The 11,317-nt window shown below is 39.8% G+C and overlaps 1 protein-coding gene across 1 annotated transcript in view; it reads left to right on the top strand.

Moving 5' to 3' along the window:
* Nucleotides 1–111: 111 nt before the first annotated feature.
* LYPD6B (LY6/PLAUR domain containing 6B) overlaps nt 112–11,317 on the top strand; it is an 84,298-nt gene continuing 73,092 nt past the window's right edge. Inside the window, exon 1 of the mRNA XM_087711606.1 lies at nt 112–204. The gene's annotated coding sequence lies outside the window, so the exon portion shown is untranslated. The remainder of the gene's footprint in view (nt 205–11,317) is intronic.

Below are 11,317 nucleotides of genomic sequence, written 5' to 3'. Positions count from 1 at the left end.
GCGCATTTCTTCGCCAGGGAGGAGACCCGCCTTGCAGGTTTCCCTCCCGGGCAGGTAAAACCCCGCCCCAGCAGCGCGCGAGGCGAGCGCCTTCGACAGCCCTCCCGTCTCACCCCTTCCCTGTCGGCGGCGGGCTTGCGGTCCAGCGCTGAGGCGCTGCTCTCGCCTGAGGAAAGGCGTCGAAAGCGAGCGGAAGCAGAGCTGGTGAGTGGGGCCGGCGGGTGGCCGCGAACTCGCGAGGGAAGCTGCCTTGCCCCGGCTTGTTTGCGGCTGGGGTCTCCGCGGCCGGATAAAGGAACCTTCGGGCATCCCGAGCTTGACCGCGAAGGGGTCGGTTTTTCCCCAGCCCCGTTGGCTTTGACCGCGGGGAGCGATTGGGGATGGGGGGGGGGAGGGAAGCAGAAATCTGCAAACTTGTTGAAACGGGCGGGAATCCCAACTTTCATGAAGTTCCCTCTCGGGAGCCGATGCGTAAAAGTTCGTTCAACCCTTTAAAGGATCGGAAGCTGCTTGGCAGGAGGCACGTGCCAAGTTGAGTCTTCTCTGGCATCTCCAGTTGAAGAGGATCAGCCGGGAGGGAACCGCTGCCTGCGTCAACCCTTCACTCAGTATTTTGTCTCGTGGGCAGGAAATGTGGGCTGGAAATGTGGGCTGAGCAGGCCTCCCTTTTCCAATTGTGTAGTGTTGGTTGTTGTTGATCAGTTGCTAAGTGGGGTCCAACTCTCCCATAACCCCCTGGACCAGACCCCCCTGTCCTCCACTGTAACATAATATCGGAAGGGACCTTGGTGGTCTTCTCGTTCAACCCCTTGCTCAGGAAGGAGACTACACCACTTCAGGCAAGAGGTTGTCCAATCATTTCTTTAAAACTTCCAGTGTTGGAGCACCCACAATTTAGCATAGTAACTTTATTGTTGCTTTAAATGTACACTAATCGGCATACATTAAAATGAAATGAAACTTCTGGAGGAAAGTCTTTCCACGTTGTCTCCCTGAGTCTACCAAACTTCGTGCCCACTGTGTTGGTGACACCATCTAACCATCTATCCTCTCTTCTCATCAGGTGGCCAAAGTATTTGAGTTTCAGTAAGGTTGGTACCAGCGATGAAATCCAGCAGGTTCTGACCAGTTCTGGAGAACCAGTAGCGGAAATTATGAGTAGTTCAGAGAACCGGCAAATGCCACCTCTGACTGGCACCAGAGTAGGGTGGGAATGGAGATTTTGCAGTATTCTTCCCCTGCCATGCCCACCAAGCCACACCCCCAGAACCGATAGTAAAAAAAATTGAATTTCACCACTGGTTGGTACTGTTCCACCGTTCTGCTGTCCATAACCTGGTGCTCTCCATATGCCTAAGACCCTCATTCCCATCCACCAACTCTTCCTTTGCAACTAGTTTGGGGAAGGTTGGCCCGAGCCAACATGGTTCCTGCAGAACATAGGTCATTGGAGAAAGGCTAGGTGTGTTGAGGGAGAGCCAGTGTGACCCTGGTGACTTCTACTGGGTTCATTCTGAGTGCGTGTGAGAAGTGTGTGGACTTGTAAAGTGGGCTGAAAATAATTTTTAATGCACATCCATTGAACTACATTCCATCTTCAGGGTGGAGAAGGTGCGTCAATATTACTTTGACTAGCTAGACTGTGTGTCTATCCTCACCTCCTTTGTTCCACTTAATTCTTCATCTGGCATCTATACCAGGTAGTTTTATCCTAGACTATTGGGGTAGGAAAAGCTTACTTTTCTATAACATGAGATTTGTCTTCATGTTGGTTTTGAGCAAAGTTCATCTCTAGTTCAACCCAGATGGTTCTTCAATCAGTGCACTCTTAGATGTGTTCCATTTTCCCTCAACTGTAAAGTTAGTTCAGGCCATCTGGAAAACATCAGGTTGAGGAAATCTAATTTAGTATCAAATATTCACAAAATAAGTTCAGACAACACCAAGTTAATGTGATACTTGGTTTGACTTAACTAGTTGTATGAGTTTGACTTAATATGTTGTATGAATGCAGCCAGTTATTTGATGTACTATGGTTAAGCAAACAGTGTGACTCAGTGTGAACACAACCAGAATTACAGTGTTAGTCAGTGATGTGAAAGTGATAGCTGTCTTTTTTCTCTCATGGTTCATTAAAAAGAGATGCAACTGAACAGATGTTGGTTACAACTGTTCAATGTAGGGAATGCTTAGTTTAGCATCTTAATACCTTTAACACTTGCACAATAGGTTGGAATTCAATAGGTGAAGCTAATCCCATGGCTGCAGCTTCATTCCAGAAAAAGTCTACAAATTGAATTATGGTTGTGTGTATAGGTCTAAAAATGGTATAGGAGCCTGGCCAATTAATTAATAGGGCAACCATATTTCAAACAGTATCTTATATGAATAGGGTGGATTCGAGTTCAAAATAATTTCTAAATTCTGCTAGGACCAGTGACATGCGGTGAGGTTTATGGCTGGTAAGGCACTGACAGTGGTGGGTTTCAAACTTTTTTAGACTTGTGGACTTCAACTCCCAGAATTCCACAGCCAGGCATGCTCAGTTCTGATTTAAAGCGACAGCATTTGTTTTTTTCCTTTGCGAAATAAGTTTCATTCTTTCTTTTTTCTTTTTCTTCTCCCTTCCCCTTCTTCCTCCCTCTCTCCCTCCCTCTCCCCTCTCTCAAACACACAAACACACACAGAAGTTGGATTGGACTATCTCTCCTACCCCCTTCCCTCTCTCACTCAAACAAACTCTCTCTCAAACAAGCACACACACACACACACACACACACACACACACACACACACAAAGTTGGATTGGAGGGAATCAAGGAGACCACAGGAGGAGGCAGGAAGCCAGTCAAAGGGCCATACTGGAGCACACACACTTTCCCCCAGCCTCGGAAGGATCCAGCCCAGCTTCACTGATTACAGGTTTGAAAAGACAACATGGCTCTGCCTGCAATCAAACTACACTTGGGGAGGGAGAGCACTTCCCTCCAGCCTTTGCCCAAAGCCCCGCAGCAGGAGGATGAAGTTTGAACTCTGAGGATTTCAACTCTGCTCTTGCCTGTCATCATGAAAAGAAAAAAAATGTAAAAGGAAAAAGACAAGAGCTGAGGTCAGGCTGAGCTAGTTGCTGCCAGAGTCACCGTGGATGACTCTGCTTAACTGTTTAAAAAAGCCTCTAAAAAGTGCCCTCTATAGGAGGAGGCAGGAGAATGACGTGCCTCATCTACGTCAGGAATTTTTAGGCTTTTAACCCTTGCTTAACTCAGCTCGAGTGATCATAAAACGCCTAAAGTCAGACTAGATGAGACACCTCGTTCTCCTGCCTCCTCTTGTAGAGGGCACTTTTTTAGAGGCTTTTGAAAATACTTAAGCACTAAGCAGAGTCATCCACGGTGACTCTGGCAGCAACTAGCTCAGCCTGACCTCAGCTCTTGCCTTTTTCCTTTTACATTTTTTTTCTTTTCATGATGACAGTGGTGAGCCTCTGCCTCCCCTGCCTGCACATCCCTGGTTAGGACAACTCAAAGACCACCAATAATGTGTGATATTTAGAAACTTCCAGTGGAGACAAAATGGAATGTGTTTGGGAGTTGCAGTTATTACCTGAGATTTTACTGGAATTAGCTTTGAGGGCTACCATTAAAAATGAAATGTTACCAAACTATAGAATTGTAGAAATATAAAGAAAAATAGGAGGATTGTATTTGCACAGCATTGGAAAAATGAAGAAATACCACTAGATGAAGAGATAATAAAGAAGATATTGGACTTACATTGGACAGACTTACATTGAAGATTAAACAGAAAGAAGATACAGAATACTACCAAACATGGGATTTATTTTATCAATGGCTGGAAAAAAGGGGGAAGATTAGAAATATAATTTGTAGTGTTAAGCAAACAATCCAGACAACACGATGTTTTTAAAGCACTAATCAAATGTAACAGTAGACAATTAATAAAACTTTGTAAAAAATAGAAAAAATAGTAAATTAGATTCATAATGTCAAACTAACATTTTATTTCATTTAATTTTAAAGAAATCCACTGAAAAATAATATTCTGGAGCTTTTATTCTTTTTTTTCTTTTCTACAGTTAAAAATTCTGGACCAGAATTATTACTCATGATTCTCCAGTGCTTTTGATTTTTGGATGGATGGGTGGGTGGGTGGATGGATGGATGGATGGATGGATGGATGGATGGATGGATAGATAGACAGACAGACAGACAGACAGACAGACAGACAGACAGACAGACAGACAGACAGTAGATGGATGGATGGATGGATGGATGGATGGATGGATGGATAGATAGATAGATAGATAGGGCCAATGTTCAGTGGTATTCATTATCTTTATAAATAGTGTAGAGCAGTGTTTCCTAGCTTCACCAATTTTATGATGTGTAGGCTTCAGCTTTCAGAATTCTCAGCCAGCATGGCTAATATCCACAGGATAGAATGGAAAAGTTCCCTGTCACATTTATTTACTTGACCAAATGAAACCCTCCTGAATACAGGGAAGGGGGCATATTGTGGTAGCCATAGAGAAGACAAGTTTCTTTGTCCCTGTGCGTTTATCCCATGGACATTGGCTTTTGTGAGTTGACCATATACAGCAGGTAATTTCCACTTGGAGAAGATAATGCAAAAAGTAAGACCCAAACCTTAAAATATTTGAGAGTTGATAACCAATACTTTGCATTGTGCCCTGACCCATAGAGGTACTAGTCCTCAAAAGAAATTACTTTTACATGTCTATTCCAGTTGAAGTTTCTTTGAAAGCAGCTCCAAGTAGAACATGCTAACTTAGTCCAAGCACAATGTGATGGAGGTATGAATAATTGTTGCTAAGGCTTTTTACTCCTTTGCGAAAGAATTCTCCGCATAAGAATTCTGACTGCATGATTTACTTTTTTGGGAGAAATATTGGGTAACCCAATTCTAGGAATATTAAAGGATCACAACAGAATGTGCACAATGCAGCATGATGCAGCAACTAAAAAACCCCGAAGACAATATTGAGCTATGTTGTCAGATGTCTTGCACCCAGATTATGCAGGGTTCAATGGTACTTAGTGCTGCTTGAATGGATTCCAGCACTGAGATGTGGGTTGGACTCCGTATCCTAAAAGCTTGGTCATGGCTATAGGTTTTTATCTGGAACTGCTTTTTAAAATTGTTTAGCATACATTTTCTGCTGCAAGAGAGTAATTCTGGTTCTCTAAAAGCTAGTTAAATTATAAAATGCCCTAGGCTGGGTGTCTTTTAGGAAGTTCATGTCCTGTATACAGCTGGTGATTTTATAGAACTGAAAGTAAGATTATATTCTGGGTTCTCCCTGATTAAATAAATTATTCTACTATGGGCCTGGGGCAGAGCATGCTGTAACTCCAGAACTTTCTTGAAAATGTTTCCATAAATGGACTCTGAAATTTTCCAGGTTAAGTAAAGAATCTTATTTAAGTCTCTTGGCCAAATACTGATCTGGGATGTTATAGCAAATTTAGATTTAAAGCTATCATTTTAGCACTAATATTTCAATTAGGGGAACAACCCCCCCTCCAAAAAAAGAGAGAACCCTATTTCATTTGCTTACTTGAAGCATAAAGTAAAAAACAATGTAAAATATAGTTCTGTTTAACTCAGTGCTGAAAGATGTACCCCAAAAAAGATAGCTTCCCTGTTCCTCCACAAAAACCTGTCCTTGGTTTTTTTTTTTTTTTTAGTGCCAATGACTAAAAAAAGAGACTTTTTGATTGTTTAACAAACCTCACTGGATATTCCACTGAATCTCTGAGAAAATTGACAGAAATATTAAGTAGATCCTTTCAAAGATCTGTTATCCTTTTTGCCTTCTCTTATCAATTTTATTTGAAAAGCTTAACAATACAATGAAAAGATTTACATATTTTTCCAAGTAGAGCTTTTTCATATTTATTTAATTTGCATACCACCTTTATTATTTTTACAAGTAACTCAAGGCAGCAAACATATCCAGCATACCTCCCTCCTCCTAGTTTCCTCACAACCACCCTGTGAGGTGGGTTAGATCCAGAGGTGGGTTGCCAATTTTTTTTACTACTGGTTCGGGCAGTAGCTCCCGCTTGCATGCCGCTTCTGTGCATGCGCAGAAGCATCCGGGTGGGTGAGCGGGTAGGCAGAGCCTCTCGCCGCTGCTACTATTGGTTCGGCTGATCCGGGCTGAACCGGCAGCAACCCACCTCTGGTTGGACCAAGGGAGAGTGACTAGCCCAAAGTCAGCCAGCTGGCTTTCATGGCTAAGATGGGACTTGAACTCACAATCTTAACCACTAGACCAAACTGGCCGGTTTTTTTTAATAGAAAGCAATTGTCCCAGATCCCATGCTTGAAGAAAGTCACCATCTGATAATAATTCAGCATTTGAAATAACCATTGGACCATTTAAAAAATGCAGTTAGATATAATGACGGAAGTTAAAATTTGGATATATTAATGATCCCCCCACAATTCCAATTAGTGAGGGTTTTTTTATTTCAGTGGACAAAAAGCAGCAGAAATAAATAGAGCCAAAGAATGGCTCAAGAAAGAAGAAAACCTCTGGAGCAGTGCTTCTGGAATTGGCTGATTTATGCATCATGCTAGCCATGGTTTACATTAAAACCCAAGAAATTTCCTATTATAATGAAAAAGAAAACAGAAAATCATACCAGTTTATGTTATTTCTGGACTATACTATGATTCCTGAAACTTATGGTCTTTGGCTTGGTTATTTTCTCCATCTTTTAAGACACATACAGTATGTTGGTTGAATAATATCCCTAGAGATGTCTACCCATTAGTCTTTCAAGCTCAGCGATTTTTTAAAAAGGACTCTACAGTAGCATCTGCTCTGCATAAATCAAAACAGGAGTTACTTCAAAGTGACAGATTAGAAGTAAATCTTCTTAGTTAATGAAAAGGAAATGTTAACATTCCTTCTGGGAGGATGAAAACCTGGAAGGGACCAGCTTTATCAGATGTTTAGGACTGAATGCATGAAATTCATGAATGTAGGAAGAAGTGGGTTGTCTCTGCATTTGAAAGTGACTCATACACTTATTAAGAGGATCGTTATATTTTGAAACAAAAATAGTGAAGGCAAACTATACATCAAATATGACAGATGAACAAAGTAACATCTGGATGTGGGAAGATAATTGCAAATATTTTATACAGTGCTGGAGAAATACTTATCTTGAAATCAGTCCTTCTGAAAATTGGTTCCTTGTTGATTCCCACAAGGAAATATGATTTCACAATCTCATGGCTTTGTTTTGGTTCACTTTATAATATGCTTTGGCCAGGATCCCAACGTTATGCATTTTTATGTATGCCCTTCCCTTATGCCACATGGAAAGTCTGCCATTGAAACTGGAGTTTTAGAAATTATGACATGGAAAATAAATGGTATGTGTCTGAAAAAGAGACAAAATGATGTCAAAGAAGAATATTAAAAAATTTCCCCAAGGCACATGAAAAACTTTCCTTTGTGCCAAAAGAAACAATTTGAATCCCAGCCTTCATTAGAAGTGAGTCCATAGTTTATCTCCTGGGTGTAACCCTTGTACCTGGGTATGTAATTAGTGTTCAGTCAGCACCACTTTTTGAAGCCTCATCATGTCAGATCAAAGGAACAATTCAATGCAGCATGTTGACTATGCAAAAAACATAGAACCAAATAAACAAACCAAGAGAGAAATGCCAACTAAAGTGCAGGCATGTAGTAAGTGCCCCAGAAATGGTTTTATTGAGTCTTGGCTGGACTGAATCTTGAATAAGTGCTAAGTGTCTATTTGCTTAAATCAGATTGTAGTACCCTATCAAATATTTGATTTGATTATATGCCATCAAATTGGTGTTGACTCCTAGCAAGCACCAAAATACACAACCTCTGGAATTATTTCTCCTTCACTTCAAGTCTTCCAACAAGGCACCCTTTGCTGCTGTAATCAAATCCTTCCACCTTGCTGTTGATCCTCATCTTATTTTTCCTTATACTTTCCCAGCATTATGGACTTCTCAAGGGAATTGAGTCATCATAACCAAATATGATAATTTCATCTTGGTCATCTGTGTCTCAAGGGAAAAGTCTGGACTGATTTGTTTTGTTCATTTGTTTGCTTTCTTGGCTATCCATGGTATTCTCATTTGTTTTCTTCATCACACGTTCAAAAACATCAATAGTCTTTCTATTCTGCTTCCTCAGCTTTCATTTCAGTAGAGGAAAACAACTGCCTACATTCTTGATTATAGGTACATCTTGGCATCTGAATATCTTTTCCAAGATCTTCATGGCTATTCTACCAAGTGTTAGTCTGTAGGATATTTCTTGGTGACTAGTTCCTTTACTGTTGATAACTGATTTTAAAAAGTCAGAAGCCATTTATTATTTTAGTAACTGCATTGCCAATCTGGGTCTTGTTCCTGAACTACTTATCAAACTGTTATTTGGTCTTATTTATATTTAATCCTAGTCTGTGCTCCTTGATTTACATTATTAGAACATCCATATTACTTGCATTTTTGGCCGTCAAATTAGTGTCATCCACATTCTCTAGACTATCTTTATTCCTTCTTCCAATTTTAAAACCACACCAGATTTTTTTCAAAACAGTTTCCCTCAATAAATAACCAATATAAATTGAATGAAAGACAGCATATGGAGCCTTCTCTCACAACTTTGCTGACTTTTAGCCAGTTTGGACTACGGCTTTCTGTCTTTGTGTAGGTGTTGTATGAGGACAATGACAAGATCCAAGATTCCCATTTCTCTAAGGATATTCCACAATTTGCCATGATCATTCGAATCCAAGGCATTTCTGTAATCAATTAAGCATGTACATATTTCTTTTTAGTATTTTTTTGGCTTTCTTGATTATCCAGCAAGCATCAAGAGTATTTTCTTTTATTCCTTTGCCTTTTCTAAACCAGCTTGAACATCTGGCATCTCCCTTTCCATGGAGCCTTCAATCTGTGTCGGTTGATCCTCAGCATTATTTTACTAGCATGTGAAACTAAACCTTTGCAGAGTTCACATCTTTGCACAACCATAATTACTTTTAATTGCAATTGTAATTATGTAGTTATTAACAATACTATCATGTGGGTAGGGTAATCAAAGGAATTAGCATATATTTAACAGGGTCTGGCCTGATGTATTTTAAATTTGATTTATAGGCTGCTTTTTCCCTTCAAGGTGACTGACAAAAAACAAAACACAGTTTAAAATGAGAGTAAGTTAGGTCTAGTGGTAAAGATAGCAAGCTAGAAACCAAACAAATTCTAGTCCTTTTTTAGTCATGAAAGCCCATTGGAGGACTTTGGGCCAGTCACTTTTTCTCAGGCCAAGTCACCTAACTGGGCAGTTGTGGGAAAAATAGGAGGAGGAAAGTGTGTTGGATATGTCTGCCACTTTGAGTCATTTATAAAAGTAATAAAGGTGGGGTAATTTTTTTTTTAAAAAAGTCTAAATAGCTGCAAAAATAATGAAAAGATAGGCTTCTATGGATTTTACAAATTTTGAGAGAATGGAGGCCAAATAAACTTAGTAAGATTTCATCATATTATTGTACCATATTTAAGTCTGGTCTACATTTTGGCAGGTATTTGTTTCAATACATTACCAGAATAATACTTTCTCCTGAGGTTTTCCTAGCACTGCACTCTTTTGGACAGAAAGTTCTGATGTTGTTCCTGGAATCTGTTGGAGCCACTCTCCCATCTTAGGAGTCACAGCCTCAAGTAGGATCACCACTAGGTCCACTTTGGCCATGACTTTCCATATCGCTTCTAATTCCTCCTTCAGATCCTGGTGTGTTCCCAACTTTCTATATTCCTCCTTCCTGATGTTGCTGTCACTTGACATCTATCACCACTGCTATTTTCTGATCCTTGTCTACTACCATAAGGTCTGGTGGATTGGCCGGTACCTGCCTCTCCATCTGGATCTGGAAGTCCCAAAGGATTTCATCCCTCTTGTTCTGCACGACTTTCTGTGAGAGCTGATATGGGAAGGTTTTAGCCCATACTCCATGCAGATATTTGTACACACAATGCCAATCACTTGGTTGTGCCATTCAATGTATGCTGTTCCTGCTTGCATTGTACATCCTGCCACTATGTGTTGAACAGTCTGAGGCCTATCTGAAGAGTCTGCTGTGTGTGTGTGTGTGTGTGTGTGTGTGTGTGTGTGTGTGTGATATTCTGGTGCAGCTTTTCATTTTAAAGTTATTTATAACTATAAATGTCTAGTTCTTGTCATTATTAAATTTTAAAAAGATTGGGGTGGCTGCTTATTTGGCAGTTTGCAATTCCTCTCAAAGAATTGGTTTGTGTCTGGCTTCCCTGATATATGTTACTGTTCATCTGATTGTACACAAACTGAAATGTATCATAATTTGTGCAAAACCTCAGTGATAACATTTTGACAGAGATACATTATTTGAGTAATCTCAGATTTTGGGAAGCACTGCGATTTTAATGCAACTGTTATGTTTTTCTACAGGAAATCAGAACATTTCATTTAATGACTGGTTCCCATCTGATATATAATTATAAACAGGGGCAATGTCTTTTAAACAAGGCAAAATACAAATATGTTGCTTAAAGATGGTTTAGTCTCTTTGTGTGGAAAATTATTAAATTTTTATTATTAAACATAATTTGACACTCATAAATAAGGAGAATCTAATAATCTGATGGCAAAGATGGCATAAAGAGATTTGATAAGATTTGGTATAGTAATAGTAGTAAATAGTAATAACACAGAATAATCCAAATATAGTTAACACTATAAATTCATCCACTATAAATTCATCCAGATCGCTTTTCACTGTCACATGCATTGAAATGTTCCACGATCATTTTAATTGCATTGTTCTCAATTTCAGGGACTTAAAACATTGATAATAAAGCAAATTGTCTACTGTTGTTACACAAGGAATACAAAATGAATGTAGGTAAGCAATTTCTGTTAATTCCTGTTTCTCCTTTCCTTGATCTTTCTAGGTTCACATCTGTCTGAGAAGATTTTAACACCTGCATGTTACTTTGCTCTTTGACCATAAATCCATGAATGAAACTTTATACAAAAGAGGTGCAAAAATGTCACCTAAAGAAGTGCATATAGCCTACCAATATTCCTTCAGCAGCCTCCAGAATAGGTAGTATTAAACAGTTCAACCTCCCTTTTGGGAAGATTTTGTTGATATTTAAGGGGCAAAACAAATTCCTTAAACATTGCAGATAGTCTAGGTCAGGGGTGTCAAACTCATGGCCCGCGGGCTGGATGCAT

Source organism: Thamnophis sirtalis, unplaced genomic scaffold (assembly GCF_051295495.1).
Source record: "Thamnophis sirtalis isolate CommonGarterSnake01/CBP01778 unplaced genomic scaffold, rThaSir2_p1.2 scaffold_1, whole genome shotgun sequence".
NCBI lineage: Eukaryota > Metazoa > Chordata > Lepidosauria > Squamata > Natricidae > Thamnophis > Thamnophis sirtalis.
Note: the sequence above shows the minus strand (reverse complement) of the source record. Positions and strands in the feature narration are given on the sequence as shown.